The sequence below is a fragment of the Eleutherodactylus coqui genome, chromosome 2, assembly GCF_035609145.1.
Source record: "Eleutherodactylus coqui strain aEleCoq1 chromosome 2, aEleCoq1.hap1, whole genome shotgun sequence".
Lineage (NCBI taxonomy): Eukaryota > Metazoa > Chordata > Amphibia > Anura > Eleutherodactylidae > Eleutherodactylus > Eleutherodactylus coqui.
This window is the reverse complement of record NC_089838.1, coordinates 51476418-51482417: the sequence shown is the minus strand read 5'-3', so window position 1 is coordinate 51482417 and position 6000 is coordinate 51476418. Positions and strand designations below refer to the sequence as shown.

The 6000-nt window shown below is 56.2% G+C and overlaps 1 protein-coding gene across 1 annotated transcript in view; it reads left to right on the top strand.

Annotated features, from left to right (window-relative positions):
• Nucleotides 1-428: 428 nt before the first annotated feature.
• The window catches only part of LOC136611370 (sodium- and chloride-dependent GABA transporter 2-like), a 77295-nt gene continuing 71723 nt past the window's right edge, over nt 429-6000 (top strand). Inside the window, exon 1 of the mRNA XM_066590914.1 lies at nt 429-870. The gene's annotated coding sequence lies outside the window, so the exon portion shown is untranslated. The remainder of the gene's footprint in view (nt 871-6000) is intronic.

The window sequence follows — 6000 nt, the reverse complement described above, 5'->3', positions numbered from 1 at the left end:
TTGTTCAGTAACAGAATTCCAGAACTGCAGTGAAGACTGACACAGAGCAGAAAAGTAATGTAAAGTTTGTGGTAATCTGGGGGACAACCTGAGGGGGCAGTGTAACCCAAGACAGGATAACAACTGAATTATATCCCATTTGTTTATATCTGGCTGACAACCATTATAGCCCCCCTAAACCTCCAGAATGCTACCAGAGGAGTTGTCACCAAATTTTCCCAGCAACTGGATGGCTGATAACTGCACCTTGTGTAATGTGGTGATGCAGGAAAAAGGGGCTATAAGTGACTTTTGCTTGTCTTTTGCTAGTTGTGTTGGTGCTGTGGGGGGCGTCTGGTGCCCCTGGCTGCCCGCTGAACCCGGTGCCCTCCTGCTCTGCTGGACCCAGGAATTTGAGGGCGGGGACGTTTGGAATTACTTCCTTCATCCTTTAAATATTCCAGCAGCTCTGGAGATTTGTACACTGGGGTTTGGGAAGAGAAGACTGAAGAGTGCAAACCCTCTGCCACCCTACACTTACCCCCTGGCTCTGGCCTCCATGCACTGACACTTGGTCTTTCAGCATTGACCCCCAGGCTCTAGGCAAGCTGTAGGGCACTGATCCAATGCTCTGGACTTCCTGCACTGACCCCCAGGCTTAGGACTCTATGCATGGACCCCCAGACTATGGTCACCCTACATTGACCCCCTAGCTCTGGTCTATCACTACTCCCCCCAGGATCTGGTCTTGCAGCATTGACCCCCAGGCTCACTACTTGCTATCATGGTGAATTCCTCCTGACCCGCTAAAGTCTCCTCTCTGGACTGGATTTATTCTTGGATACAAGAGGACTTCTTGACGTCTCTGAACCTACAGTCTTCATCAACGAGGTATTTATACTGCCAGCCCAGATGTGTTTTACTACTTAATTTGACTCCAGAGAAAAGAAATGACGAGTGAGAAGCAGAAACATTTTATAGAAGAGCATCTCCCTGTGAGAGTAGTTCCATGTAAATAGCAGTCCTGAGTCATCCTTGTGAATAGTACTGTCAGACAGCAGAGGAATTAGTAAAAAGTGAAGTCAGACAGCAGATGTAGTAGAGAGCAGTGGGGTCAGACAGCTCAGATTAGAGAGAACAGCAGTGGGGTCAGACAGCAGAGGTGGTAGAGAGCAGTGGGGTCAGACAGCAGAGGTGGTAGAGAGCAGTGGGGTCAGACAGCAGAGGTGGTAGAGAGCAGTGGGGTCAGACAGCAGAGGTGGTAGAGAGCAGTGGGGTCAGACAGCAGAGGTGGTAGAGAGCAGTGGGGTCAGACAGCAGAGGTGGTAGGGAGCAGTGGGGTCAGACAGCAGAGGTGGTAGGGAGCAGTGGGGTCAGACAGCAGAGGTGGTAGAGAGCAGTGGGGTCAGACAGCAGAGGTGGTAGAGAGCAGTGGGGTCAGACAGCAGAGGTGGTAGAGAGCAGTGGGGTCAGACAGCAGAGGTGGTAGAGAGCAGTGGGGTCAGACAGCAGAGGTGGTAGAGAGCAGTGGGGTCAGACAGCAGAGGTGGTAGAGAGCAGTGGGGTCAGACAGCAGAGGTGGTAGAGAGCAGTGGGGTCAGACAGCAGAGGTGGCAGAGAGCAGTGGGGTCAGACAGCAGAGGTGGCAGAGAGCAGTGGGGTCAGACAGCAGAGGTGGCAGAGAGCAGTGGGGTCAGACAGCAGAGGTGGCAGGGAGCAGTGGGGTCAGACAGCAGAGGTGGTAGGGAGCAGTGGGGTCAGACAGCAGAGGTGGTAGGGAGCAGTGGGGTCAGACAGCAGAGGTGGTAGGGAGCAGTGGGGTCAGACAGCAGAGGTGGTAGGGAGCAGTGGGGTCAGACAGCAGAGGTGGTAGGGAGCAGTGGGGTCAGACAGCAGAGGTGGTAGGGAGCAGTGGGGTCAGACAGCAGAGGTGGTAGGGAGCAGTGGGGTCAGACAGCAGAGGTGGTAGGGAGCAGTGGGGTCAGACAGAGGTGGTAGAGAGCAGTGGGGTCAGACAGCAGAGGTGGTAGGGAGCAGTGGGGTCAGACAGCAGAGGTGGTAGGGAGCAGTGGGGTCAGACAGCAGAGGTGGTAGGGAGCAGTGGGGTCAGACAGCAGAGGTGGTAGGGAGCAGTGGGGTCAGACAGCAGAGGTGGTAGAGAGCAGTGGGGTCAGACAGCAGAGGTGGTAGAGAGCAGTGGGGTCAGACAGCAGAGGTGGTAGGGAGCAGTGGGGTCAGACAGCAGAGGTGGTAGAGAGCAGTGGGGTCAGACAGAGGTGGTAGAGAACAGCAGTGTCAGACAGCAGAGGTGGTAGAGAGCAGCGGGGTCAGACAGCAGAGGTAAAGAGCAGTGGGGTCGGACAGCAGAGGTGGTGGAGAGCAGTGGGGTCGGACAGCAGAGGTGGTGGAGAGCAGCGGGGTCGGACAGCAGAGGTGGTGGAGAGCAGCGGGGTCGGACAGCAGAGGTGGTGGAGAGCAGCGGGGTCGGACAGCAGAGGTGGTGGAGAGCAGCGGGGTCGGACAGCAGAGGTGGTGGAGAGCAGCGGGGTCGGACAGCAGAGGTGGTGGAGAGCAGCGGGGTCGGACAGCAGAGGTGGTGGAGAGCAGCGGGGTCGGACAGCAGAGGTGGTGGAGAGCAGCGGGGTCGGACAGCAGAGGTGGTGGAGAGCAGCGGGGTCGGACAGCAGAGGTGGTGGAGAGCAGCGGGGTCGGACAGCAGAGGTGGTGGAGAGCAGCGGGGTCGGACAGCAGAGGTGGTGGAGAGCAGCGGGGTCGGACAGCAGAGGTGGTGGAGAGCAGCGGGGTCGGACAGCAGAGGTGGTGGAGAGCAGCGGGGTCGGACAGCAGAGGTGGTGGAGAGCAGCGGGGTCGGACAGCAGAGGTGGTGGAGAGCAGCGGGGTCGGACAGCAGAGGTGGTGGAGAGCAGCGGGGTCGGACAGCAGAGGTGGTGGAGAGCAGCGGGGTCGGACAGCAGAGGTGGTGGAGAGCAGAGGTGGTAGAGAGCAGCGGGGTCCGACAGCAGAGGTGGTGGAGAGCAGAGGTGGTAGAGAGCAGCGGGGTCTGACAGCAGAGGTGGTAGAGAGCAGCGGGGTCCTACAGCAGAGGTGGTAGAGAGCAGCGGGGTCCTACAGCAGAGGTGGTAGAGAGCAGTGGGGTCAGATAGCTCAGATTAAAAAGAGCAGCGCTATCAGACAGCAGGCGTAGTAGGGAGCGGTGGGGTCAGGCAGCAGAGGTGGTAGACAGCAGTGGGGTCAAGCAGCAGAGATAGTGGAGAGCAGTGGGGTCAGACAGCAGGGGTAGTAGGGAGCGGTGGTGTCAAACAGCAGAAGACATAGAGCGGTGGCGTCAGACAGCAGTGGTAGTAGAGAGCAGTGGCGTCAGACAGCAGTGGTAGTGGAGAGCAGTGGCGTCAGACAGCAGAGGGAGTGGAGAGCAGTGGCGTCAGACAGCAGAGGGAGTGGAGAGCAGTGGCGTCAGACAGCAGAGGGAGTGGAGAGCAGTGGCGTCAGACAGCAGAGGGAGTGGAGAGCAGTGGCGTCAGACAGCAGAGGGAGTGGAGAGCAGTGGCGTCAGACAGCAGAGGGAGTGGAGAGCAGTGGCGTCAGACAGCAGAGGGAGTGGAGAGCAGTGGCGTCAGACAGCAGAGGGAGTGGAGAGCAGTGGCGTCAGACAGCAGAGGGAGTGGAGAGCAGTGGCGTCAGACAGCAGAGGGAGTGGAGAGCAGTGGCGTCAGACAGCAGAGGGAGTGGAGAGCAGTGGGGTCAGACAGCAGAGGGAGTGGAGAGCAGTGAGGTCAGACAGCAGACGTAGTAGGGAGCCGTGGCGTCAGACAGCAGACGTAGTAGGGAGCCGTGGCGTCAGACAGCAGAGGGAGTAGGGAGCCGTGGCGTCAGACAGCAGAGGGAGTAGGGAGCCGTGGCGTCAGACAGCAGAGGGAGTAGGGAGCCGTGGCGTCAGACAGCAGAGGGAGTAGGGAGCCGTGGCGTCAGACAGCAGAGGGAGTAGGGAGCCGTGGCGTCAGACAGCAGAGGGAGTAGGGAGCCGTGGCGTCAGACAGCAGAGGTAGTAGAGAGCCGTGGGGTCAGACAGCAGAGGTAGTAGGGAGCAGTGGGGTCAGACAGCAGACGTAGTAGGGAGCCGTGGCGTCAGACAGCAGAGGGAGTAGGGAGCCGTGGCGTCAGACAGCAGAGGGAGTAGGGAGCCGTGGCGTCAGACAGCAGAGGGAGTAGAGAGCCGTGGGGTCAGACAGCAGAGGTAGTAGAGAGCAGTGGGGTCAGACAGCAGAAGTAGTAGAGAGCAGTGCGGTCTGACATAGTTGCTTCCTACTACTCTACTGTCTGACAACAGAGGTAGAGGACAGTAGAGGCAGATACGCTGTTTCCCTGAAAATATGTCCAACCCTTTTACATTAAAAAAGCAATACATTAACTAGCAGGCTCAGTCCAGGTCAGGGGCTAAAGGCTCATGGACAGCAGAGGTGGTAGAGAGCAGTGGGGGTCAGACAGCAGATGTAGTGGAGAGCAGTGGGGGTCAGACAGCAGAGGTAGGGAGCAGCAGTGTCAGACAGTAGAGGTAGTAGGGAGCAGTGGGGTCAGGCAGTAGAGGTAGTAGGGAGCAATGGGGTCAGGCAGTAGAGGTAGTAGAGAGCAGTGGGGTCAGACAGTAGTGGTAGTACAGAGCAGTGGGGTCAGACAGTAGTGGTAGTACAGGCTCCTGGGCCCGGGAGCAGCCGCATATAGTTACGCCAGTGGCCCAGGTCCCTCCCGCTGCTCTTTGGAGCTCTAATGTGCTTCTTGCAGTCCTCGTCCACATACAGAAGATCACTTCCTGGTTACAGGATTGATAAATCCCACCTCCAGGAAACGATGGCTCTGATTCCTTCTCGAGCAATGCTCAGCCAATTCATAAATCCCACCTCCACAACACGTGTTATTGGTTCATTGTGTGCTACATTGATTGGTTCTCAAGCGCTGCTCAGCCAATCAGAGCCATCGCCTCCTGGAGTCGGGATTTATCAATCCCGTAACCAGGAAGTGATCTTCTGTGGGCAGCCAAAGATTGCAAGAAGCACATCGGAGCTCCAGAGAGCAGCGGGATGGACCGGGACCGAGCATTCTAGGTAAGTATAATAAGACTTCCCCCAAAAATAAATATAAAAGAAATAGCAAAGGATCGAGCAGCAGATAGGGGCATTCAAAGGCATATGGAATCCTCACATTATAAAAGGTATATCCTTTATTAGGTCCACAGCATACAGCAATGTTTTGAGGTGGTAGAGAATAGTGGTGTCAGACAGCACAGGGGTTAGCGAGCGGTGATGTCAGACTGCAGAGATAGTAGAATGTAGTGGGATCACACAGTAGAGAGTGTCAGGGATCACACAGTAGAGAGTGTCCGACAGCAGAGGTAGTAGAGAACAGTGGGGTCAGACAGCAGAGGAAGTAGAGAGCAGTAGCGTCAGACAGCAGAAGAAGTAGAGAGCAGTAGCATTAGCAGAGGTAGTAGAGAGCAGTGGGGTCAGACAGTGGAGGTAGTATAGAACAGTGGGGTCAGACAGCGGAGGTAGTATAGAACAGTGGGGTCAGACAGCAGTGGTAGTAGAGAGCTGTAGTTGTAGGCAGCACACATGGTAGAGAACAGCAGTGTCAGACTGCAAACGTAGCAGAGAGCAGTGGTATCAGACAGCAGAGGTAGTAGAGAACAGCAGTGTCAGACAACACAGGTAGTAGAGAGCAGAGGTGTCAAAAAGCAGAGGCAGTAGAGAGTAGCGTCATACAGTACAGGTGTTAAAGAGCAATGGTTTTAGACAGCAGAAGTAATATAGAGCAGCAGTGTCAGACTGCAGAGGTAGTAAAAAGTAGTGGGATAACACAGTAGAGGCAGTAGAGAGCAGTGGTGTCAGACAGCAGAGCTAGTACAGAACAGTAGTGTCAGACAGCAGAGGTAGTAGAAAGTAGTGGGAACACACAGTAGAAGAGCAGTAGTGTCAGACAGCAGAGGTAGTAGAGAGCAGTGGGGTC